Raw genomic sequence first — 27,573 nt, 5'->3', positions numbered from 1 at the left:
TGCAGGCGGGAGGAGGAATTTGTGAGGTGTAATAATTACTCAGCTTGCCCAAAATTATCAGCGTTTTGGAATGAAAGTCAATAGTTTCTGTACAGTTCCTTGCTTTCCCTGAGACATCAAGCATGATTATTGATTGTAAACTGCCTATTTCACTTTTGGTAAAACAGATGCTGTGTTGATTTCAAGGAGCCAAGAACCTGGAAGCCTGTACACATTTCGATAAGCAGCCGCTGTATGTTACACTACAGCCGCCCCCAAACGCACAGCACGGGCAGAAGCATTTCTAGATGTCCTTCTGGGCTGTAAGATTTCCCCTAATCAGCAAGCCTTGCGAGGTTGGCCATGGCCGCCTCTGCCCTCAAGCCATCACTCCTCTGGTTAATTGTAAAAATTCCACACACTTTGGGAAATGGGAACGCGTCATTTATATTCCGCTTCTGTCAGGTGTATAAATATTAAAATATATTAGCCCCAAAATGGCTGATTATCCCTCAAACATTTTGCGATAAATCTCACCTTTTTATGGTGTGGGAGGGGGCTCGCATGCCTAAATATTTTACGATGTTTGGAAATATTCTTTAAACAACCTGGATTTATTATTAATGGTTTAAACATTTATAACAGCCTTAAAAATTCCGAGGTGCTGCTCACGTTACACTCATCTACCAAGATAAAGTTATTTTTCCATGCAAAATGTATACAGGCGACTGAGATGATAGCCATTTTCTGTGATGTGTGTGTGTGTTTGGAAAACATACCGTGTGGCTACCAGGCAGAGATCGCTTTCAAATATCGAGGTGTTCTCAACAGCAATGCAGCATTAGACATGAAGTCACACAGAAGCACTGATAGTAAATATGTTAATATCTGTGCGCGCGTTTGTGTGTACGCCTGCTTTGTATCAGCCATGCTTACGTTTCCCATTTTGTGTAGGAGCTGCACGGAGCCAGAGGCAGATGGGCCTTTTGGTGCAGATAGGAAAATAGTCTTGGTAGTTGACACCTTGCAATTTTACTGAATTTACCTTTAAATAATAATAAAAAGCCCACATTTTTTTCCTGTTAGGTTCCAGGGGTGGGGAGCTGGAGCAGACACATGTGTACACAATTTGTATCTCATATAGTATTCGGGACAAAGTTATGAATACATAATGCAGGCAACGGATAGAAAAGAGGGTGATACATATTTATTGACCCCCAACGTAAGTGTGTGTTTAATGAGCAAAGGGCCATCAGGCTGTGCAAAGGGAGGCAGTGTCAGACCAGGGTCTGGTAAATCTACAGTCAAATAAAATAAAATAAAAATAAAAAAAAAGCTTCACCTCGCCTTGACAAGCTGACTTGGGGTTTGTGACACAGTCAGTTCATTTGATTCTCAGAACTCAGCTGGGGGTTAAATTGGAATCCAGACATCAAAGAATTCTTCCAGCAGACCCAAATTTTGCCCATATAATTTTTTTTCTTCCAGTTGTCATAATTTTAGCTAATTTCACAGTGCAATACAATTTTTTTTTTTTTTTTGGCCTTTGAAGTATTTCCCAAACATATAGCTCCGTCGTAGGCAAAATATCACAAACTGCCTTTTGCACATACAGGTCTCTTTTCCTAGGCCTTCCTTGCTGGATGTGTGTGCACCCTGCTCTCTTTGTGTGTGTCTGTGCGTGTGTGTGTGTGTGTTTCACACACGTGTCTGATGTTACCTGAGGATTTCAGCCCCTCAGACCACTGCATCAGCTGCATCATCATCATCATCACCATCATCTCCTCTCAGGGCCTTTCCTGGCTTTTACTTGCTCTCTCGTTGCCCCACAATTGTGGTGTCATAAACCCCTCCAGACACGTGGAGCGGCGTGTGCAGGGAATGCTCAGGCTGCGGCTTGGCTTCTTATCGAAAGGTCAGGGCTAAGGGAATACATCAGGCTGCTATTGGGGATGGTGGCCGCTTGCCATTTAGCCTCCCCGCCTTTTATCAGATCACTTTTGTAACACAGACCTAATAAAAGAAGGAACTGTTGGCAGTAGCGGGGGGGGGCGGACGGAGAGGAGGAACCAAAGCGGGGAGGAAATCTTGTCCTGGTTTTGCTGCCTTTCCCAGCCCTAACACTACACAGCCCTTTATGGTGTGCTTCTGTTCTTGCCTTTGGCCTTTTCTCTGGTTCTGCCTCCTTCACCTTTCTATCCCTTTAATTGTGCTCTTGTGTAAGAGAACTGAAATTTCATTTTGCTAAAATAATCACTCAGGAAGGGGAAAAGACACCCTCCTCTTTTGTGTTGTCTTGACATTTTTGGCCAGGGCAGGCAGTGGTCTGGGAGGGGATTAACACAACGCTCTTGGTTGCGAAGCCACCATTAATATTTTCTGCGAGGCTTAGAAGGAGAAAAAAAAAGGCGACGTTCGCTGGGCAGAGGAAGTTTCCTTCCGCATATATTTTATTGTGTGGGGTTTTAAGGCGTCTTTGAGGCTGATCAACAGCCTTGCTGTTGCAGAACCATTTGTATGGCTTTGAGGCTGTCCTTTAATTGGAACGCCGCAGCCTGCTGGACACCCAACACAATTTAGCAAGGCCGGCAGGGCTGGGGCTGGGCTAATGTATCACTGCATTTACATTCTTTATGGAACACCCAGATGGCTTTTTAGCGGGTAAACTGGGGAGATGAAAGAGAGCAAAGCCCAGTGTCCGACGGCCATCACTTTTGAGCGTGCAGGTTGGCGAAAAGGGCAGCTGAGCCGAACTGGTCACATTTCCCGTGGGGTGGGGTAGGGAGGGGGGGGCAAAAGCTTGCTGAGACTCGGTTCCTGGTGGATGAATCATCTTCAGCTGGCTCTCGTGTGCCCTGCTGCCTGCCTGCCAGTTGCAATGCTTTGTGGCATTTCTCTTTTCCATGGGGGGGCAGCCCTCCCTCCCCCCAGTCCAAGCAAATTGCATCTCATTTTATGCCTGTTGATTCCTTGGGCATGAAGAAAGCTTTTTGAAATTTCAAAGCTTCCACATTCTTTTAGTTTCCAGTTTGAAAAGACAGAGGGAGGGAGGGAAGCAGGCGGGGACCTGGCCAGCCAAACGAGGGTGCCTGGCCGGAAGCTCAGCATCCTCATGGAGACACAAAAGGCATCTTTGGACCATCCCTAACTGCCTGGCTCCTTTTCGGGGGGAGGGGAGCGGATGGGTGGAGGAAGCCAAGTCTGAACACTTTGAGCTCATTCAGGTAGCTGGAAATTGCCTCTCGCTTCCAGGCAGTTATTAACGGATCTATTTGAGGAGAGCCGGTGTCCCAGCTGTGGTCTTAGCACAAAATGTTTTGCTTATTACTGCCTCATGGCAGGAATTTTGTGCCATTCTCCCCCCAAGTGGAGGTGTGTGTGTGTGTTGGTGGAGGGAGAGTACACCCTAGTCTGGATGGGAAGGAGGGATTGCCACGTGTCTCTTTTGTTGGAAATAAACGTTACCCTTTCCATCTTTATTACTCTGTTGCCAATTTATGTGACTATTAGCCAACCAAGGTGGATGGCGGCTGCAGAAGCGCCAAGGTGGGTCTGATGGTCCTTGTGGCTATTTCGGGCAATGTCAGAAGCACTCACACAGACATTCTTCGCCCCCCCTCCTTTTTTTTTATTGTCCTCCCAGGGAGCAGAATTTGAACTTAATATTCCATGAAATAAGCCATTGTAATCACGTTGGGTTAATAGAAGAAGTAAAATTGCCTCTCCTCTCACAAGACATTAGAGCCAGACTGCGTTATTAAAGTTTTCTTGCGGACAGGCGCTTTAAAATATAGCCTCAGTGGCTGACACAAGTCTTTTCAGCAGGGATGACAGCTTTTCAGATCTTAATAGGCTGTTCCTTTCTGGCCTGTGCGTTTTCCACATTTCTCCTTTCGGAGCCAGGCTGTGACTTGATGGCTAAAATCTGACATGTAGAAGGTGCTGTGTCTACCGTAGCAGAAGGAAAGTAAAAAAACAAAACAAAAACCCTTATTCGTCCTTAGAAAACAGGATGCCTGCACATTGGCACCAATCAGCAAACAATTAAAACTTAAGAAAAGGGTTCCTTTAAAATCACCGCCTTTGACTCATTTGACCCAAATGCCTCTTTTATCCTATTTATTTATTTATTGACACAGTCCATCTCTCCAGAGATATGGGTGGGTGCTTACAAATCTGAATGGCTTGTCTTTTTGGACAAGAACTGGCCAAATTTGTTGGCAATGTTTTGCTCCGTTGAATTTTATACTAGACTAAACGGAAACGGCAGGTGACAGATTACAGAGCAGCCTCTTTTCTCGATTGCTGTTTTAATTTCAGTTCACTGTTGAGTTTTGGGAGGCAGCAGCGAAGGAGAGAGAAAGGGAGGCTCCCGGACACACTTGGCTTTAGTTTGCGGGCTGTAATCATGTCCAGTAGAGACAGAGTGACTCTCTACTGGCAAAGAATCCTGGGAACTGTAGTTTGTCAAGGGTGCTGGGAATTGTAGCTTTCTTGGGTGCAAACTACAGCATGCGGGATACTTTGGGGGAAGCCATGCGCTTTCAATGTACCGTAGTTTTGCTCCAAGCATAGGAGAAATGCAACATCCTGGAGAGGGCTGGGTGAGCCTGATGAGCTTGAGCTCTCTTCCCAAGGTAGGAAGGATAACACTCGTTCACAGGTGGTTCCTGTTGATGAGTTGCCTTCTCCTCCAAAAGAGGAGCTCCCCAAAGGTCTCCTTGTCCACTTACGTCAAGGCTTCTTCCCTGTCTGTCTGCCTGCCTGCCGTGATCATACTGTGTGCATGTTGCCCACATCAGAGCTCATACTTGTTTCTTTTGTCTCTCTATGTGTGTCCCTGACATACTCTGTAGCCCACTTGTGCCTGGCCTTGGTCCAACTGCTCCAAGTCCCTGCCAGGACCTGCTCTGCCTCATCTCTTAGCTGCTGCCTTAATGGTGCTAGCATTAGTCTACTGAGCCTTCACCACTTCAATCATTCATTTGTAATTTTATTTGTATGCCATTTTTCAATAAAGAGAATCATGCTCAAAGTGCCATACAACAAAGCAAACAGGAGTACATCTCAAAATCAGCCATCACAAGAACAATGGAAAAGAACATAAAAACCAACATAATAGTAAACATACAAATAATAATAATAATAATAATAATAATTCAGTACTATAAATGCAACAGTATGAGGTTAACAACATTACACCTCCTGGCAATAGCAAAAATAACAATGGAGCTTGACAGTTTTACTTTGATCCTGAAAACACTTCTCCCAAGATGTTGTACTTCCAGTTGCAATTGCCTTGGCCCCAGAACCATGGACGAGGGGTCAAGGGGAGAAGTTCTTTCCCCAGCCCCGCTCCCAGCCAAGAGTCACCATCCCCAGGTTCCCAGCTTTCTTTTCTTTTTTTAAAAAAGGACATTTCTGGCATCTGTAGAACCTGAGATACGGTGCCCAATACGCAGGCTACTATTCACATTTGTTTTGTGAGAAACTCACCTCCCACTTCAGTAGTTTAGCCCATTTGTTTGGAAAGCAGATCTAGCCAAGGTTAGAGTGAGACTCTTGCTACTAGAAGACTCTAGAGAGGGAACTTGGTATGTTTGCCAAAAAAAATTCCGCTGGTGGAGAAGGCATTGCTGCTGCCGCTCACAGAAAACAATGCAGGGATCGGGGGTTTTAGCGCAGCTGAGCTTGGAGGCTAATGTGTGTCAGCTAAAAAACAAAAGGAGGCTGCAGAGGCTCATGATCTTTCTGACAGGTCAGATTTAAGAGAGAACAAGAGATGGTAAATGTTTTAAAAATTATTCTACTAATACCAATGCAGCCAAACTCCATTGTTAGTATACGCATTTTTTTTTTTTTGAAAATGAAGAAACAAGAAACAGTGCCAAAGCAAATAGTCCCCCCTCCCCTGTCCTAAGCCCATCTCACAAATTTATTTTATTTTTTAACAGATCAAGTCGTATACATAGCTACCCTTTTCTTGAACTATTTTTTTTTACATAACATGAAGTAGTCCACACAAACACCTGAAACATCCAATTCTCTCTTTACCTAAGATGTTAACTGAGAGCTTTTTATTTAATTCTTCTTGATAATTAACTTGGCTCTTTAGCATTGCTGACAACTTAATCAAGCTCAGTTGTTCCCAGATCTTTCTGGTGATATCCTGCTTTCTTAGTTCACATATAATTGGCATAGAACAGCCTTGCAATGGTCAAAACATGTATAATCTGGATCATGTAGGAATACTATACACACACACACACACACACACACACAAAATAACAAGCAGCGGTTCTAACGATAACTCAACTTGCAAAGCTTTCCCTTATGATTTTAACCACACAGTTCTAAAACCATTTTTCTTTAATACACCCCCAACACAAATGGGAGATATTTCCCTTTGTGGCTTCACAAAACCAACACTTTCCATCACCACTGCTCCTTATCATCTTTGGGCTCCTGGGCAACTGGAGATGCCATTGGGTAGCCATCTAAATACAGTTTTCTTGGTAATTAGTTGATAGAGAAAAGGAGGATCCTGAACTGAAAAGATGACACCATACTTCTTTTGGAATACTTATTCAGAGGTATTTATTTTCAAAGAGGTATGGATAAAAGAGGATCATCCAGTTTTGATGATGTTTGTTTTCCCCACTCAGCCATGCAACTTCCTGGGTAACTTTGGGCCAGTCTCTGTATTTTAGCTTAATCTAAATGGGGAGGTGAGTAGGCTTAGTCTCCCTTTAAAAAGCTGAACAACTCTTGGGGTGTCCTTGCGATGAAATAAGGTGGTAATAAAATTGTTGTTGTTGCTGCAATTAGATAATTAAAACAAAACTGAAAGCCTAACAAATGGGCATGCATGGTAAAAACCCATTTATACAGCTGGGAAATCCTGTCAGAACAAAAAATATTTATTATTATTATTATTATTATTATTATTATTATTATTATTATTTATTACATTTGTATACTATTTTTCATCTGAAGCTCTCAAGGCAGCTCACAGCATAAAATACATAATAAAACCACAAAGTACATAATAAAAACAAGGAAAAAACCAACCAATAACCCCCTCCCCCCAAAATGTATTCCAGTAGGAATGCTATTCCATAGAAGAGGGACAGCTACACTAAAGCAACTGTGACGATGAAGATCAAAATATTCCTGTACTACTTTGGGGGGAAGTTCCATGAGGTTTGCAATAACAAAAATCCAATTAAAACCAGTGTTATGGTAACATAGAAAAGGCAAAGAAAACAATAATGAAAGCAACAAGGAAACAAAACTGAACCTTACTTTTCTACCCCAGAATTTAATTGTGCAACATCAGCTGATATTAACAGCAGTATGTCTCCCCTTCGAATTCACCAGAGGGGACCTGCTTGCAGTCCTGCAACGTTATATCCTTGAAATGACGCTGAATTGGAAGCATGATCCATAGAAGTAGGCGTGTGTCTTGCAGAGAAGGGGAAGGCCTCATTGCTCTCTGTAGAGATGACATTTTTGGGAGTGTTTCTAAGAAGTGGCTTCTGTTCTTCAGCATCTCCCTCCTGAATATTGCTAATCTTGCAGTATGGGAAACTGAAGAGGTCAGACATGTTTCCAAGTCCAGTTTCATTCTCTGATAATCTGATCCTTCTCCCAACCAGGGGAGCATCAAGTGCTAGCTTCGCCCCTTCATGTGTGAAGATGCTCACATGGGGGGCTAACGAGTCTCATCCAAAGCCACAGGAACATGGGAAGCTGCCTTAAACCGAGTCAGTCCCATCGGGAACTCAGGATAGCCTACACTGGTTGGCAGCAGCTGCTCTCCAGGGTCTCGGGCAGGCAGAGGTCGTTCCCTGTCGCACCTGGAGATGTTGCTTGGGATTGAATCTGGGTGCTCTGCCACGTCATGACAGGCTCTTCCTTAAGGTCAAACACAGCTTGTGAGGAGGACACTTTGGAGGCGGCGGAGAAGACTGTGGTAACCAACACTTAGCCAGACACTCAGCAGTTGTGCAAGGGGGATAAATGAGAAGAGTGGTTAGCAATGAAGTCCTTCATTCTTTGAACAAGGAATGCCAGGTTGCTACTGACCTGGGACCCTTTCCATCCAGCTCCAACTCTCAGATGAATGGAGACAGGTTGTGGCAACCATCTGGTGAGAACAAATGCTTGTGTGCAGAGGCCCTCTTTTCTTCTACATGTGCCACTTCTTTGAAAACAGGTGTGGAGGCTATGCGCTAGTGGAATTAGCAACACAGCTGACTGACATTTCTTGCCCAAGTGGCATCTGCGGGAGGAGAGAGGGATGCAGGGTTCACCAGTGGCGGCTGCCGCCTTTGAGATGAAGTAAACATAAAGCAGGCCAGAGCTCTGTTTGGGATCTCCATTCTTCCCTTTCCCTCTTCTTCTGTTTTGGTGCTAAAGTATAAGTGAGACCTCCTTACAAAGCCCCTTAATGGGACTGTGAGAATTGCTAGACTAAATGAGTGGTGCCTGCTGAGTATTAGAAACATATGTTGGGAGGCCAGAGTAATTTTCCTCACAGACAAGGAATCTCAAGATGAGCTTGAACAAACATTCTGAGCCTTGCTTAAAAATATCAATAAGGCAGATATGCAGAAGAGCGTTTTCTAAAGTTGGCAGCATTAAATGCATATTCAGAATGCCCAGAAACTGGTTCTACTTCCTGGGATGTTTTATCAAAGCACAATATGTAAAAAGCAGGGGCAGGGATATATAATTTTTTTGTGACCAATTTCAGGGACTTGACAGTTTCTCAGCAGTTGGACTTTTAGAAGGGGATAGCTACTGTGTTTTGAGTCCTGAAGTTTGACTGGAGGCGAAGAGGAATGACTGTTTATTCCCCTTATTTTGCAGCAACCTGTGTTGCATCTTCAGAGGCAAGTGCAATGTTCCACAACTTCTGTCATCAGCTCCCATTTTGCTTTCAATTTTTTACGTTAGCTATCATTGTTGGCACGTTGACTATGGGCTAAAGAAGCTCCTCACATGAAAATATCATTGTTTCCCCCCCACCAAGCCTGCACTGAAATCACGTGAATGTTTTGCAATTTTGTATATTAATAAAATCTGAAACTCTTAAATCCCACATGAGTGAAGCTATGGCATTAGTTCTTTAACTATGTGCCTTCAAACATGACAATCTGGCCTTTTCACATGGAGTCGCACAATGTGCTGTGAATTATTTTATGACAGCCAAATAATCCCACGCAGGTGACTAAAGTGCATTGAGACACTGTTCCAAAGGTTGTAATAATGGCTTCTTTTCAGAATGGAAACATGGCACTAATAGAGCCTTCGACAGCCAGATACCCTCCAGCTGGTTTGGTCTACAATTCCCATCAGCCCCAGCATCATATGGCCGGGCTGGCTAGGGCTGATGGGAGTTGTAGTCTATAACAGCTGGAAGGCAGCAAACTGGTGAAGGCTGACCTCGTGCAAAAAAATGTGGCTAGAATCCTCAGGAATTCACCACAGGCTGTCTCAGATCCACAGCATCAAAGGGTGGCGAGAAAGTTATTATTGAAATATCCTACTAAAAGCTGCTTTTGTCGTAGAATTGGATTCTTTCTTTCTTTTTCATTTTTTAGCCGTGTTACATTAATGAGAGGCAACTCCCGAATCTGCATCTCTTTTGCTGATATTGTGTGGAAGCCAACCCTGGCAATAGAGAACTCAAGGGGACTCCGGACATTGTTGCTTTGCCGGTCCTTTCCTGAACGTATTTCATTTCTGTATTATTGTATGAAAACTTAAGTTTTAATACCATACCACAGGACACTAAGGACCCTATTCAGAGACTGTTTGTGTCCCGTGGAAGGGGCTTTTAATGTACTGTAAGTCTGATTTGAAAAACCAGCCTTCCATACGACTCTCTGGCAAGCGGGAACTCAGAAAATCGGGCCGTTACTGAGATGGTCTTGGCATTCGAGCCGGCTCCTTTGACGTGCCTGCCGCAAGCCCGATAGGGGCTTCATTGTGCCACTTCCACAAAGAAAGGGAACGTCGCCTCTTTTCTTCTCTGTCAGTGGCTGACATAAGAAGGTTTTCGGAACAAAGGGCAGAGTTGTGCCAAGGAGCAGTCCAAGAGGATTAGCACTTCCGAACAGCGGAAGGCCTCCCTCGCCTACCTGCCTCGTTCCTGCTCTTCACTGCATTTTTGGGTTTGGGCTTATGGCAATTTCAAGTGAATGATGCATTCATTCTCTGCACAAATCTTATTTCTAAACTCTAATTTAATAGCATTAAACCCTAAGCTGCCTTGGTTTTAAGAGATAAAACTCCAAAGTTGATAACTGCATTTAGGAATAGTTCAGGTATTGAGTTTCTAATTTGCTTCCTGAGCATGGAAATCCCTCAGATAGTCAATATTGACGACCTTTAATTGGTAGCTGGAGCCTCCCGCTGAGCAAATGTTTTTCTCTCCAGCAGAAGGAAGAGGTTCCAGGTGGCTGGCAAGGCATCCTTGGCTGCAGCTACTCAGGACCACACTCCTCCAGGCAGGTCAGGCTTTGAGCAGGGCATCCCCTCTTCTGCTGCTGCTGTTGATCTTTGCTTTTGCTTCCAGGCAGAGCTGGAGGGGATTGCCCAGAGTAGGGCCAGCAGACACCACCTGCCCCGTGAGGAGAAAGAAGAGGGGAAGGGAGGCAGACACACGCATCAGGCCTGCTCCAGCCACACTGTCTCACTGCCAGCCAACTTTAAATGCTATACCATTTGTTTCAATTCTTAAAAATTGCAAACCATCTTGGGTGCCTTTGGCAGAAAGGGGTGCATTTGGCAGAAAGGTAGTATATAAATGCAAGGAATAAATAAATGAATGCCTGCTTCTGCACAGCTAAAGCTAAAGCCAACTGCCTTCACTGCCATTCCTTGGGAATCCAACACTGATTCCCCATTGTAAGATGAGGAGGAGAGGAAAGCCCAGCCTACAACCAGAGGCTGCTTGTCGGTTTGAAGAGAGGCCTGCCTTAGCCCTGCCCTCTGGAATGTGCCAATCACTGCCCTCCCACCTGGGTAAGTTTACTTTTGATCATCAAAGCAGCCACTCCCTTGCTAGCTCCTGATTGGCTCCCTGATTATCCCTGCCTATAAATGCTTCTGCAGACCCTCCAAGTGTCTATTTTTCAGGGACGTCCCTAATTTCGAGAAGCTGTCCCAGTTTCTGATTTGATCCCTGAATGTCCCACTTTTCCTTAGGATGTCCCCATTTTCATTGGAGAAATGTTGGAGGCTGTGGAGTTATCTGACCCCTGAGCCATTTGAAGGCAATCCTATATAGGGAAGGGTGTTTTTTTTAAAAAAAAAAAGTTTAATGTTTTATTATGTTTTTATATATGTTGGAAGCTGCCCAGAGTGGCTGGGGCAACCCAGTAAGATGTGTGGGGTATAAATAGTAAAATTACCATTATAGAGTGGGACGTCCCTATTTTCACCAGAGAAATGTTGGAGGGTATGCTTCTGTTCCCATCCTGAGACCCTGCATTGCGCAGCTTGGCTCGTGAGTGTCTTTGTAGGCTATGGGCACTGCCAACTTTGCTGGGGTGGGTATTGTTCCTTGAGTTCTTGGATTCATAAAAGGAAACTTCTTTTGGGTGGTTCAATTCTTTTTAAGAGCCGTATTCCACTGAACGGTCTAGTTTTTATTTTATATTTTTGGTGCTGGGAGAGGACCTTTCTTCATCCATGGGATGTCTGGATTTTTAAAAAGTACTTGTATGAAACCTGCCTATAGCCCCTACCTACAAGATTTCCACTGCATCACAAATGCAAGATGATTTCCCAGCTAAAGGGATAAAGGTGTGGTTTTTTTTTAAAAAAAATCAGAAGCTGTTGGTGGTTTTGTTGTGTGAAACCCTACCTGGATGAAACATCTTGAAGGCAGCCTTGGACAACTGTGAATATTTCTCATGAATTGGCAAGGCTTGCTCAGTTTGTATTTTCTTTTGAAAAGGTGTCAAAGGGTCATTCGGAAGTGCTGGCTACGAAGTGGCACCCCAGGGCTCAACTTGGCTGGCTGGGGTGGTAGTGGAGAGAGAATGAAATCTGTCCCTCTCCTGCCATAAACTCTGGGGTGTCCTCCTCTGTCAGAGTGAGCTCTACAGGGCCTATAGGCTTTGAAGAGCTGAGAAAACCTACCTGCCTGTCAGTATCCCTTTCTGTTAGTCCAGAAGGAGCAGCGCCGAGAAGTTAGTGCCTACCTGCAGCCGCACCTGGAAGCAAGGCCCTGACCAAGGAGAAGACCTGGCATAAGGAGCAGCCAGCCAGCATCAGCCAAGGCCTGGCAATGGATGCCTGTAAAGACAGAGGGACTCTAGAGGGAGACGTAAGGGCCTTTTCCCTACCTTCAGCCATCACCTCTGTGTATATTAAACATTAGTTCCAATGAAACGTATGTGTCTGTTTCCTTTTTTCTTTTTCTTTTTTGCTTCAGATACAAAAATGTCTTCAGGGCAGAGGACATCCACTTCCCACCAATATACGACTGATGGAAATGGGGACATTATTGGACCACTCCACCTGTTCTCATTCCCACTCCTAAGGGACACATTCTGGCATGCTAGAGCAGGCACCCCCAAACTCGGCCCTCCAGCTGTTTTGGGACTACAATTCCCATCATCCCTGACCACTGGTCCTGTTAGTTAGGGATGATGGGAGTTGTAGTCCCAAAACATCGGGAGGGCCGAGTTTGGGGGTGCCTGTGCTAGAGCTATAGAGTGGGTCCTATAGCTCAGAATAGATCCACTGATGTTAATGGACATTACTCAGGTTTATTAATGTCATTCTCCTTCCCCTGGCCCCCACCTGGGAATATCCCTCATTCTCAGGTACTCCTGCTTGTTCCCAGTTGTTGCAAGGGGCAAGCAACGATGGCAATGCCCTCCATATCCTCTTTCTGAGCCTGATATTATCTTCCCCTCCCTGGCCTCTCCTCTCCAACTCATGATGACTTGAGAAACTTTTGCCTCTTTTGCTCACATCACCTTTCCTGCCCACCATCCTGTTGGCCTGGTCATTGCTACATTACTTTAAACTCCTTTCCCTAATCCTGGAAAAATTCTGTATGCTGTTGGACAGAACTGGAAGGCAGCAAGGCAGCGGATGGAGAGGGAAGAGCAATCGCCTCCTTTCTGTCCCCCTCGAGCCTTTGGCTTGTGATGTCTGGAATGTCCAGAGGCCAAAGGGGAGCTGCTGTATGCAGCAGAGAGCAGCCTCCACATGCTCTCCAATTATTCCTGGCTTGGCAACTGAGGGATGCTGCCCTCTCAGCCGCCCCTGAGGGAGGGAGTGTGGCGGGGCTGGAGAGCTTGAACTGCAATTGTCTTTGTGTGTCACTCGCAATTCACAAATGGTCTCGGTGAGACTCTGCAATGCCAGCCATGGGACCTGAAATGACCTCTAGAAATGACTTGGTGGTTGTGTAGGATAGGCTTGGAAGAGAAGGAGGAGGAGGAGGAGGAGGAGGAAGCCACCTCTGCCAAAATATCCTCCTGGAGCATTTTGCTGCTGGACCTGCAAAACCACCCTCAACCAGCAGGGTTAAGAAGCAAAATCCAACTGAAGGGCATCACTAATGACTTCCAGAGTGCTGGGTGTGTTGGGGCCAAACCAGAGATGCCCATCACACAGGCTGATAAGAGGGCAAAAGGTTGAAGCCCTCCTGTACACACACACACACACCAGAGTCCCAGTCCAGATTGGACCCTTGCCCCTACATCTGCACAACTGCTAATTGCATGAGCGACATCTTGTATAATCTGGCACAGCAACAAAGCCTCTCGTAGCACCTTAAAGACTATGACCCATTTCTAATGACAGAAGACTTAATGGGCTGGGCCACAGGGGCGGGCAGAGCGCAGCCATTTCACATGACGGTGACAGAGAACAGGGTGCCTTCGGGAGGCCACAGACGGCTGAGGAATCTCCTCCGAGTGACTGGATGATGTCCACCCAGCTGCTGCCAGCTTCATTTTTTATTAAAAGAGGAACATTTCCAGTCCCGTTTTGCTGCCCCCCTCACAACAGCTTTCCTTCTCCTTAACCCTTTTTGGGGTAGCTGTTTGGCCTATCAGCAGTTGCAAGTGATAAATAGATCAATATTGGCTAATGTTATGATTCACTAGCATTTATCAGATACACTCGGAATGATTTATAGAAGACAGCATTTCAGGCCTGACCCTTGATGGTCTCCAAAAGCACTTAAAAATAAATTTACCCTGGCCTCACTCACCCCATTTCAAAAAGGGTGACAAAGATGAAGTAATTTATAAGTCACACTTTTATTAATGCTTTTAACTTTCATATACTTGGCTTTGCAGCCCTTTGAGTGGCAGAAGTGCAGCTCCTGGTTGCAGGGTAACCTCTGCTACTTTGAGGGGGCCTTTGTACAAATGATCGGCTCGTAAATAGGTGCTGTGCTCCACATTATCCCCTCGTAAATCCCCAGGCCCTTTCTGCCTTGAGAGGGAGAGAGAAAGAGAGGCTCCCGCAATGAGGTTTCTGAGCTCCGGAGGGTCTGGGTTGCTGCCCTGTGGAGAAGCAGCTGGCCAGCGGATGCTCTGGTGACTGGTGCTCAGTGGCTTAAGAGGGCACCCTGGGTGCTGAGTCAGTGCCAGGTGGGGAGCTGAATGGAGAAAGCAGCACCCTTGCAGGCTAGGGAGGCAGACTCACTTCACATCAAGCAAGGGAAAGTGGGCTTTGGAGCAAACTTGGGTGTCATGCTCTCAGCCTGACTACCTTGCAGGGTTGTTGTGAGGATAATGCAATGTGGGATGGTCATCTGTGAGGGATTCTTTAGTTGTGAGGCTTGCATTGCAGGGGGTTAGACTAGATGACCATTGGGATTTCTTTTCCGCTCTACCATTCCATGGTTCTATGAATTAATTCCCACAAAAGCCCCGTGAGTAGGCTAGGCTGAGAGACTGTGCCTTAGCTTCTCAGGCCCCAGTCCAGCATGTTGAACACTATACCACCCAGGCAGGAAGAGGGTTAAAGAACTTCCTCCCCAACTTATGGAATATGCAGATATATGATGAAACTTACCGGAAGAATAAGAAATCAAGATAACAAACTTTTTATAAAAGAATGGAAATTTGTTTAATGAATATTTACAGATAAATTGTAAACAGATAAGAACATTGGCAGGATTAGTGTAATAACCTGCAGTTTTATAAGAGTATATATTTAAAGTAGCGGAATAAATGAGCAAATTAATTTGGATATGCAGAAGATATTAAAAATAAATTTAAGGAATTTAAGAGAGGGAAGGAAGTCAAATTCTGAAATGTTAAAATGATTGTAAAATTAGTGAAATGTAAAAACCTGAAAAGCATATATATATATATATATATATATATATATATATATATATATATGGAACTCCTCCCCTCCCATTGCTCTTCCACCCCGATTCCTCCTTCTGTTTTGTGTGGCCAGTATAGCTGCCATTTGTTGCCTGGAGGAGCAACCCGACATTGGGATGCCTGGCTTAAATGGAAAGCCAGAGAAATGTCTGCTCTGAGACCAAACACAAACTCTTAACTCATAACTAACCGTAATGTGGAGTTCCTTTCTGTTTGCCCATTCAAATCAATACCTTGCCGCATGTCAGAATGTTAGTTTAGTTTTTTAAAGCTGCCTGTCCTGGGGTTTCCCAGTCAATGCAGTTCCACTGTTAATAATTTGAATGATGAAGTGGACTTGCTAAGAACAACAGCCGTAAAGCAAACGGAGCTGTGGGGAGGAAGGTGGGGCAGGGCATAAATCCACATTCGCCAGATGCTCCAAATGCTCCCAGCACCAGCGTGAGTAGCCAATGCCAGGTGGGAAATGGTGGCTGCTGCCCTCAAGAAACGCCACGGCTTCAGAGCTGCTTTTGCCTCATGCTGCTCAGAGCTGTTAGGAGGGTTGCAAAAGCCACCCACCTCCCCGCCCCAAGTGTGGCTTTCTACTCACCAGCCCCATCAGCCCTCTGCAAAGGTCAGCCCTCAGAGCCTGTCCCCACTCTGGGGGTTACGGGAAAATCAGACAAGTCATGCAAGTAAGCCCAGCTCTATGTGAGGGATGGGCAGGTGAAAAGCCTTCCTCAACTTTATTTCTATCCAGTTCAAAAGCAACACTCTACCTCGTTGGGCTGCAGTGCTTGATCAATTAACCAGTTTGTTCAGACTTACCCAACCTGGTGCTCTCCAGATATTTTGGACTACAGATTCCACCAGCCTCAGCATTACTTCTTTTCAAAAACATGTACATACTACCATACCAAGAAAAAAAATCACAGAGGTTTACAGCAATAGGTAAGGTAAAGTAACGTAAATGACCCCTGGACAGTTAAGTCCAGTCAAAGGTGACTTTGGGGTGCGGCGCACATCTTACTTCAGGCCGAGGGAGCCGGCGTTTGTCCACAGACAGGTTTCTGGGTCATGTGGCCAGCATGACTAGACTAAACCGCTTCTGGCACAATGGGACACCGTGACGAGTGCCAGAGTGCACAGAAATGCTGTTTACCTTCCCGCCACAGCATTACCTGTTTATCTACTTGCACTGGTGTGCTTTTGAACTGCTAGGTTGGCAGAAGCTGGGACAGAGCAAAGGGAGCTCACCCCGTCATGCAGATTCAAAACACCAACATTCCGATTAGCAAGCCCAAGAGGCTCAATGGTTTAGACCACAGCACCACCCATGGCCTTTTACAACAATGAAAACCATACAACAAGATCATTTTTAAAAAGTTTAAAATCAATTAACCATTGTGGAAGGATGTTAATTGCCTGCACAGGCTTGGTGGAATAGAAATCTTTTCAGCCGGTATATAAAAGCTGGCACAGAAGGTGCCCACTAAATCTCTACTGGCAGAGTATTCCACACGACTGGGCTGAGGATACTAATGGCTTGGATTCTTGTTGTTGTCAAACACAAATGAGTTAGGTGAATCTTTTGGCCAACAAACAAGCAAGCAGAGGCTCCCATTATTCTGACAGCACCATTTTTGACATGCTACTTTTTAATATAAAAGTTGCAGGTGGCAAAAAGTACCACCTCAATAGAGGTTCCCCCCCTTTTCTCTCACAATGGAGGGAACCACCTAAAAAAGGGGGAAGATTTGCTTTTTGATGCTTCCAGATGTTTTACGAGTCTGGATCCTATCATCCCTAACCTCAGGTCATGCTGACTGCTGGGAGCTGTGGTTCAGCACCCCTTTGTGGGAAGCCTATGTTAAGATATACATCTAATGCGCATAAAATGTAATGTTTGTATGGGTCTGAATTTACAAAGAGAAGTTTGCATTAAGCATGGGAGGTTTCACTCTGGCAAATGTGGCAGAAAAGGTTAGATGTTTCCCTTTCAGGCTTCAGGTTAACTGATGACTCATCCCAGAAAACAGAGCTGCAGATCTTTCACAGCAGGAAGGTGAAACCTGAGAACACACTGATGAACCAACTTAGGATATCTCTCTGGGATCAGAGAAAGCAAAGTTTAGTGGACTGTATTAAGGACTAAAAAGAAGATGGGACCACATTACTTGCTCGTTTAACAGCAATGTGTTACTTTGTATCTTATAACGTTTATTTGTAATTATCTTAAGACTGTTTCCAGTAAAGCATTCTTGTGGTGGAGAGCAAATTCATTTCTACTCTGCACAAGGTCCGGATCAGGGATTCCACTGCAGCAACTCTAGCAGCCTGCTCTTAGGAGTACCTGGGCAGACCCTCAAATTTGGTCTTGGCTCTGCCTACTTTCCCCCACTGGCCTGGGAAAATTTGACTTTGTGTCGCCTCTGCCTCTCCTACCCATCTGCAAAATGTGACCAATACCTTTTCCCTTTGCACATCAACTGCTTGCAAAACACTTTGCATTTAAAAAAAACAAAAAAAAAACCCCAAATTTGTGTGAAGAAAAGGAGGCTGGTTGAGATGTCTTAGCCACCAATTCCTGACAATTAACACACAACGGTTTAGAGGAGGGGGGAGGTGCAGCTCTTAGGAGCCTTTTTGTTCCATTTTTTTTTGGGGGGGTGCTCATTACGAAGTGGGCTGGGATCGCAGGTCCTGGAAGCCAACTGCAATTTTGCACAGGGGAGTAACTGCATCATGACAGTATGGAAAGAAAGAAGGGACTGGTAGGGGCTGTGGTTCCCTTTTCCCTTTGGAGTGGGAGCCCGCAACAGGCTTGCTTTGTTGCTTTTTGAGCAACACACACACACACACACACACACACACAAGCCCCCAGAAAATGCTCTCCTCTTCTGCCTCATGCTGTGTTGGCTGCTTTGGGAACGACACAAAGGAATAGAATGAACAAGGAAATGAAAAGGTAGCAAACATTTCCCAATTTAGATTCTTGGTGGCATTTCCCAGCTCCTTCCTCAGCTGAAATTTGGGGTGTGAGCCAGAAACTGGCTTGCTTGGCTCCTGTGACACACCATGCTGGGTTAGAGGCCCCTGAGTGGCTTCACCAAGACGGACTGATGTCTTTTCTGTCTCTTGGCAGCATAAAGACATTTGAAAGGAGGCTGATAGTGGGAGTTCAAAGCACATTTGAAGCAGAGTTACAATTCCCAGCAACCCTTCACAAACTACAGTACCCAGAATTCTTTGAGGGGGGAAAGAGTGCCTCAAGGGAGGACCTGAGGCAGACAGTAGTAACAACTAAGCTCCTCCTCCCTTCAGTTTTAACCTCCTTCATCCAGATCCCTGGGCACTGAGGCTGCAACTAGGCTTTCTACCACCCAAGGACAGATTGACTTCTCTTTTGCACCCTATCAGCATTCCTGGACTACACATTCAAGCACTCCCCACTCTTGATTTAACACCTATTTAAATTGCTCTGCTGCAAGGAGGCAGGCGTGAAATGCCTTTGGAGGACTTTCAGTTGGAGAACCATTTACTGATCATGAGCAGGGGAAATGCACAGGAAAGTCCACATTTTACTGGGTTCCTGTTGCACATCAGTTCACTTGGTATTTGAACTTCCTTGTTTTCAGGAAAGGCCACAGTTCCACCATCACTCCATTGCGCATATTGCAGTTTCAAGGCTGCATAAGCATTCCTACACTTGCATTACTCCATCCCAGAATGTTTAGAGCAAAATAGAATCTGGCAACAGAGCTGACGCTTTGATTCCTAAACGCTCACAGATCAGGAGAACATGGAAGAGATAGCAGCTGAAATGTTGCAATATCAGAAGAATGCAGGTATCCCAGGAATATGCAGCATTGATTCATATTAAGAATGGCTTGTACTGTAAGCTGATTTGGGGATGGTCATGAAAAGGGCCCGATCTGCCTTCAGAGTGATAGACTTGCAATTCGCAATCTAAATTTCATTTAGCTATTTATTGCATTTATATCCACTTTTTATCCAAGTAGATCAAGGTGGTGCACATGGTTCTCTCTCTTTTCATTCAGTTCCCACAACAAACCTGTCAGTTAGCTTAGGCTGCAAGTGAGTGAGTAGGCAAAGGTGACCCAGTAAACTTCATGGCTGAGTGGGGATTTGGTGGGATACCCTCGGCCTCCGAGAGGCATTCTGAGGGATGGAAGCAGCATCTTCAAGGAAGCTTGAGATCTCAGTGACTCCATGTCCTGAAGGCCCAGTCCCTGCTAGAAGAGCCTGGCTGCTCTCTCTTTGTTCCTTCCCAGCTTACATTTAAATACAATATTAGATGCCTTTTGTATTTGGCCTTTTGTGCAATGCAATGCATAATTGGATCAATGTCTGCTGAGGGAAACGTTCCTGCAGGCTTTCCCCATGGACTGGATTCCTCTCTCAGGCAAATGGGACCAGACAGGTGCCCTCCTCGCCTGCGGTGGGGAGAGAGAAAAGGAGCTGGGGAGGCAGCAACCTCTCCCCATCTGTAGTGCCTCTGGTGCTCCCACTTTTGCAGTGGTGTCTCTAGATGTGACTTGCAGTGCTTGGCACTGTGTGAGATGTGTGGTTTCTGAACCTGTGCACCCTTCCTATCACCAAGCCATGGGTGTGCTTGGCCCAGTCCTGGCCAAACAGCAGCTACGGCTGCTCACCTTGTTTTTGTTCATTATCAGAGTTCTCTTCAAATGGTTCTGGTCACATAAGTACGTAAGAAGACCCTGCTGGATTCAGCTCATGGCCCGTCTAATTCAGGACCCAGTAGCCAACCAGATGCCTCTGGGAAACATGCAAGCAGGATCCAAGCACAAGGGCACTCTTGCCTCCAGGGGTTTCAAGAAACTGGCATTCAGAAGCATAGCTGCTTCCAACCATTGATGCAGAGCAATAGCCATCATGGCTAGTGGTCAATAGCCATGACTTTGTCTAAGCCTCTTTTAAAGTCTCCTGTGGGAATGAGTTCCATAGTTTTGTGCTGTGTGAGTAAGTACTTTCTTCACACACCCCTGCCAAAAAAAACAACTCGCTTCTTCCACTCTTGTAATGAATGGCAGTCCCAAGAGAGTCCCCTTCCCTCTCCTTCTCTTGCTGCTCCTGGTCATGTCATTGGGGACAGAGAAGACTCTGTGGTGCATCTGCTGTCTTGGCATTAGGACTGGTGAGTTGGGGGGGTCAGTCATTCTCAAACAGCTTCTAAAGCCAGTTTCTCTGGGCCACCTGTGTTGACCCCCACCTCTGTGACCATCAGCTGGAGCCTCCTTGGCTGCCCTTGGCTTTGGGAAGTCTCACACCAGAATTCCTCGCCCACCCCCCACCCTGTGGGGCTGCGTGAGAAAACTGTGGGCCTGGAGCGTCTTAGTGCCAGCAATGACGGCGGCTGCCCTTGCGGGGCAACTGGGGCTGGCCTTGACGTTTCATTATGTTGATTTTTACTGGCATGAGGAGAAGTTGTGGACAAGGAGGAAAAGGAGGAAAAAAGGAGGAGGAGGAGGGGAAGCAACCCGTAAATTAAAAGAATAAGAGTATGGGCCAACAAACAGCCCCCGCGTGCCACAAACAAAGTCATTCTGATAAATACATTTGCTTTGATTTACGCTACTGTGGTAATCCTCGGAGTCATCCATTTCTTTAGTTGGTTGTTTTGTGTGGTGATGAAGGACAAAATCAATGTTAGGGCTTTTCATTCTTTTAATAAGGAGACGAGAATTCCCTCCATGTGCTCTGCCAGTCTTGGGACTTGCCTTCAGAACCCATATAGATCTGCAGCCTTGCTGGGCATCCATTGGACAGTCTTCCCTCCCTCCCTTCTTCTTCTTCTTCTTCTGGAGGAGGATTTGCCTTGAAATGACTTTGGCTCATAAACCTGCTTTTCTACCGCTAACCTCTTTGCGTCCTTCATGTTTCTGTAAACAGAGTCCATAATTACAGGTCTTTGGTGATCTAATGCTTGGCCATGCTGTGTGTGTGTTTGTGGGCAACTCATGATGGCAGCAAGCAAGGGAAGGTGCTGGATAATAAATATGATTTCAGACGAGGAGCAAAGAGGAACTCTGAGCAGGCTGGGAAGACAACTTGGCAGGACCTCAGGGGCACAAATATTCACCTGCCCCTCACAGGATAATTTTTTTATTTTTTAATAACTGCTTCTTACCCATATATGATTACCTTAAGCCCAATTTCTAACCATCTCACAGGAAAATTAAAAAACAACAACCCCTGAACCATGCATTGTGAAGTCTGGCTTTATCTAGTGTTGCTTATATGGACCAGGACCAGGACCAACACAACACATCTTACAGGAATGACAGCCCTTGCTGTTCAGAGAAGTTGGGTGGTCCTGGAAAGAATGGTGTTTCCATTTCTTGCTCCTGTTTGGCAGAGAGACTCTGCAAGGGTTTGTTAGCACCCTTGTCGCTTGGGGCAGAAGGAGGCCACGGCACCCCTCAAAGACCACGGCATCCCTCTGTGCCACCAAGGCCACTTGACCCCATGCTTGTGAGGTGAAGTGCGCTTGGTTCAGAACCAGTTTTTCTGGGATACCTCCCCCCCCGTGGCCTTTAACCCAGAGAGATGAGTTTTCTCTTACTGCAAGAACAGCAGGGATAAGCCTGAATAAAATCAAACAAATGTTGATGCTGCTGGCGCTGCTGCATTATAAAGAGCCAATCTTGAGCTGTGTAACTCTTGAGTAATGGGCCTGGCCTGTGATGTCAAAAAAGTCCAAGCACCACATAAATAAGTCCAGTCACGCCCCTCCCCCCTAGAGCTCCCACCCAAAGGTCACCCCACGTTGAACCTCTGCTTGCATCTCAAATTAAGAATGTGTTCAGAGTCAAGGTTAAAGGGATGGGATCGTCTTTCAAAAGCCACATGTCACAGTCTCTGCAGAGATTGATAAAGAACATTCAAGATGGGCTATCAATTTTCACTGCCCCCCCTGCCGTGCCTCTGTTGTTGTTGTTGTTGTTGTTTAACCAAAATCTGCTTGAAGATTTTGCCCCTTTGGAATAAGTAAATGCTGCATAGCCCAGCCCAAGGCAAGAGGGTTTTTCCATACACTTGAGACTTAAAGGGGCTCTGGCTGGTCAAGATGCTCATTTGCATGACAAATGCTTCTTCTGCACCTCCTTTTCTGCATGAATCTAGTAGATCATAAATACTCCCAGAGAGGCTCAAAGGCCAATTCAGCATCATGGGTGAAAAATGCCCCTTGACTTATTTCTGCTGCCTTCTTTTCTTTGAAGGAAAAAAAGGGGGGAAAGGCCCAGCCTCAAGGGAATCAGTCCCAGAGCCTTGGTGGTGGCAGCAGCTTTTAAACCATCTTTACCCATTAGCTTGTATGTTTTGTAAACCCCTTCGAAGCCTGCTGGGCACTGAGCGGTAAATAAGAAAGATTAAAAAGCAAGCAAACTAGGGAAGAAGAAGAAGAGGAGGAGTGGGAGGAGGTGGAGTTTGGACTTGATATCCCACCTTTCACTCCCCTTATGGAGTCTCAAAGCGGCTAACAATCTCCTTTCCCTTCCTCTCCCACAACAAACACTCTATGAGGTGAGTGAGGTTGAGAGACTTCAGAGAAGTATGACTAGCCCAAGGTCACCCAGCAGCTGCATGTGGAGGAGCGGGGACGCGAACCCGGTTCACCAGATTACGAGTCCACCACTTTTGACCACTACACCATGGGAGACCAGTGATGACGCCATGAATTGCACCTTGAGGCAATACCTGGACTTGGACCTAATGCAAGGAATGTTCGTAGCCCAGGATATTCCAGTCATGTTTCTCCATAGCACCAATAGTTAGATGCATTTCTTAAATCTTCTGAATGGAACAAAAGCACATCCTCACCCACACAGCTTCTTGTGGCAGAGAGTGCAAGCAGAGTTTGGGCTCAGTAAGCCAGCCATTCTTTGGGGTGCAGCAGGCTGCCTGTTTGTGTGGCTCTGATGTAGCAGCCGTGGCTTTTCAACTGCCTCCCTGAGTGCTTGTGCCATCCTTTGCCATCCTGGCACCCTCCAGATGTGATTGGATTACAGCTCCGAACAACCCCAGCATCATGTGGCCATGCAGGTTGGGGATGATGGGAGTTGTAGTCCAGCAGTGCATGGAGGGCCACAAGTTGTTGAAGGCTGGTATAATCTCAGCCTCCACCTGTGGGCAACCTGCGTCCTTTGTATGTAATTAGGCCCCCAGGGACCTCCTCCCACAGGCGACTAAAACCTGGTAGGGGCCCTGTGAATCTCTGGCATTTATTGAAGGTTTAGATTTGTAGAATGCCTCCTGTGATTTGGAAATATTTATCTGGCATTGTGCCGTCTGTTTTCACTTCTAATTTCTGAGGCGATCTTTTGCAGCTTTTTGGCATCCTTTGTATTTTTTTTTTAATACATTGGAATGTATATTTTAAAATGACTGCTGGGAATGCTGAGTTTAACCACTTGGGTGGAGGTTTTCAGACCGCACAGTTCCAGCTGTCACCGAAAGAAGCTCTCAAACCTATTCTTACTTTATTTAAAAAAAACATTTATACCACGCTTCTAAAATGCAGGGACTCGTACAGTGGGTTGCAAATATAAGGGCACATTTCCAACCATTTGCTATTTCCAGATTCTGAAAGCCAACCATGGGCAGAACACCCACATAGGTGAGATTCAATCACATACCAGCAAATTTAGGTTTCAAAATTAAAGTTTGTCTGGCCCTTTCCACAATACACCTGCTTCCACCCCTGCACCCCCATCAGGCTTTCTTGGGATGAGGAAAGTACCGGAAAACACACTAGAAAGTGTGCGATAGCAACTGTTTGACACAGCATTGTATAACCTCCTCACAAACAAATCAGAAGAGATGCTTAATAAATAACCAGTGATGTTGTCTAGCCTCCCATGAACTTTGTGCAAAGATGCTGAGTCAACACGTGGCCTGGAAGTGACTTGGGTTTTGTAGTTTTTGTGTCTGCCCTGTTGGTGTGTGTGTGTCATGGAGAGTTCTGCATCCCATCTGACAGGAGAAGAGGGGCAAATGCTGAGCTGGGTGTGATAACTAGGCCCCGGAATGGGAAATCCAGAAGAGGAAGAGCAGGAATTCTGAGCTCCTTCTCGGCACTCTTCCTCCTGCCTCAACCACCACTAAGGCTTTCCTGGTGTACGGGACTCCTGGGGCTGGTGATGTTTTGGGCTGGGTCCTGCTCGCTCCTCAGCCTCTGATTCTGCAGAAGTCGTGACATCTGTTTTGCCTTTGTTCGTGAGGCAAACAGGAGGCGGGGTGCTCTCCGTGGTCAAGGGCCAAAGTACATGTCATATTTCATTACCTTCAGTGGCTACTATAGGGAGGGCAGCGTGGAAAAGGGTTCGTTAACTCTTTAGTAGCCAGCTGCTGCTCCCGACCCTTCCTTTTCTCAATCTGCTTGCTGCTGCGTGATTGAAGAACCGGGCCTCCCTTTCCAAGCTAGGCTTCGCCTTCTTAATGTCAAGGAGGCAGAAAGTTGCTCTCGCCTGCTTTTAAGGGAGCCGCTCAGAAACATCTGGAGCCTGTTAATGAAGGCGCTTATAGAAAACCCAAAAGGGAAAGTGTGCCTAGGTTTAAGAAAACTTTCCTTTTTAGATTTTGGCAGCTGTTTGCTTTGCTTTTCCTGCTATGCATTATTGTTTGGATGTGGGGCTTTTCCAGACATTGCCTCCTCCACCTGGACTTCTGCATGATCATGGAGGCTTTGGCACCCAGTTCTTGCATGGGATTTGGGACTCTTTTCCTCCAGGAAGTGCATGTATTGTGATGATTATTAGTGGGGAAATGTGCCTTCAAGTTCCCTCTTTAGCAGAACAACTAGTAGACTGAGCACTGCAGGGTGCTGCTCATGACATCATGTTGATGTGAAGGATGGACTGAAAACCTGACCCTGGCCAGGCATGTAGGCATTCATTTTGTTCTAACCCGTGGAAATCCAGGGGTGGTTGTGGTTGTCTTTTCTTACCATTTTATCAACAAACTTTAATAGTGGACTAAAAACTGGGAAGACAAGCTTCAGCCTGGAGCAAAGTTTTATGGATGAATTATAAACCCCTAAATATGGGGGTCTGTAGTGGAAATGCTGACACAACCTTAACTCTGGCAGCCCGAGTGCCATGTGAGAATAAATGAGGCAGACCAGCAAAATGCTGCTTTTAATTTATCATTTAGCAGGAGGAAAAGGCTTGTTTACTTCATCTTCTTTTTCATCTTCTTCTCTGCTCCTAAGACTTTCAGCCATTATTTTGAAATGCATTTTATAATAAATCCACAGTGGTTGTGTTGCCTAGGGCTTTAGTGCTCTTTTAACAGAGAGACAGAGACAGAGAAAGAGAAAATTTTTAAGCTGTTCTTAAAGAACGGAAAGTAAACATCTTCTGCTGACCGATTACTTGCAACCTTGCAATGTTTTTATTACAACTGGACTTTTGCAAGATTCTGTTGGGCCCCCATCCCAACTCTAAAATTCTTAACAAATGTGTTATCCCAAATCCAGGTTTTCCCTGGTCGCATTAAAAAATGCAGGGGAGAATTCCTATCTGATCATTCTCCTCTGCACTAAAACCCCGAACTTGTCCCCTAGCCCCACACCTACAGTCTTCCTGCCTAATTCCACCCACAGTTTAAAATACTCCCACTTCCACTTTGCTCTTTCCCACACCTCACTTTCTGTGGCATGAAAACATCATTCCTGCATTTGACTTGCAGGAAACATGCTCAGTTTGTGTAGGATGTAACTTTCAGGATGTCTGCGAGCCTCTGGGAAGTGGCCTTTGGCCTTCTGTACTATCGGGACAGCAGGGCATGTAGTTGTGAAATGTGACTTCTTGTTTCTGTTTGTGCATCTTGTACTCACACCTAATAGTATCACCGGATGAAGTCCTCCTGTGAAGCCATGTTTTCAAAATACAGCCAGGCCTTGGAGGCTGCTCTGAGACTCCCTTTTAGTTGGGAGATGGGGGGGGGGGCGGCATGCCTCTTGCTGTCAGACTAAGCAGGCTACGCTTAAGGATCACCTGTGTGGTGCAGGCTGCAGAGCCATCCACTTCAACTTTGTATTGGAAAGATGATCACCTGGATTTTGAATCCTGTTTGTGAGAGTCCAAGAACAAACAACAATCTCTCAGATATTTTGAAAACCCAGTCGCTCCAGCACAATGGCCTCATAGGTGACCCTCCTTTTTCCTTTGGAGATGTAGCCATCTAATTTGGAAGCAATTAAGGGCCTGTCCACACTCCTGTTTGTCCTGCGCTTTCCTAGAATTTGCATTGGATCAGTAGCACTGGCCTGAAAGCTTTTCATTTAGATCCCAACACAGGAACATGAAAAACTGCTTTTTCCTGCCTGGGAATTATCACTGCCCTGAGAACAAGACGGAGGCATCTTTATTTCAGTGGTGGAGGAAGCAGAGGCAAGAGAAGGGTCTGCTTTGCATTAAGGCTGGCTGATGAAGCTTAAGCCTGCTCAGTCACTGGATGCTCTTGTGATGTGAAGCAGAGGGCTGGGCCCGGGGAAGCACAAATCTTCCTGACTTGTGCCTTCCAGTCAAGAGAAAGGGCTGCCTTTCTGGCTGCCTCTGCAGACAGCTGGCCCCCCACACCTTAAGAAGCAGAGAGGGGGCTTCAGGCAGGGATATAATAAGGGCCAGGAAAGAAGTGGCAGCATCAAAGGGATGACCTTTATTTGCAATCATAGCTGAGATTTACAGTTTATTACTGATAGCTTTTATAAAGAGCCATTCAGTTCAGAGGTGAGAGGTTTGTCATCTGGAAATGCAATTAACTTTAGCCCACATCCCAATCCCCCTGGTCTGAGCTTGAGAGCTGCACTTCAGCACTATCAGGATTCTGCTTCTAATTTCACCCACCCACTTTTGGTCCAGTGCATCCCTTGAAATTAACATGACTGCATTATTATTTGTGTCTGGGTGTGAAACGTGTCTTGCTGGGTTTTTCTTTTTCACTTTTATTTCATTATTACTTCCTGCTGATCTATAGAATCGGAGGCTTAAAGGAGCTGGTAGTGGGAATAAGGATATTTCTGGGAAGTGGGACAAAGATTAAGAGACCTTATGAAAATGCCATGTCAAAAATCAACTCCAAGAAGTGAAAACCTTGATTTTTCAGACTGTAATCCTCCAGCGACATGTAAACCAGGGTAGTCAACCTGTAGCCCTCCAGATGTTGCTCTCATCATCCCTGACTA

The sequence above is a fragment of the Podarcis filfolensis genome (assembly GCF_964270895.1).
Source record: "Podarcis filfolensis genome assembly, chromosome: 8".
NCBI lineage: Eukaryota > Metazoa > Chordata > Lepidosauria > Squamata > Lacertidae > Podarcis > Podarcis filfolensis.
This window is presented reverse-complemented; position numbering follows the sequence as displayed.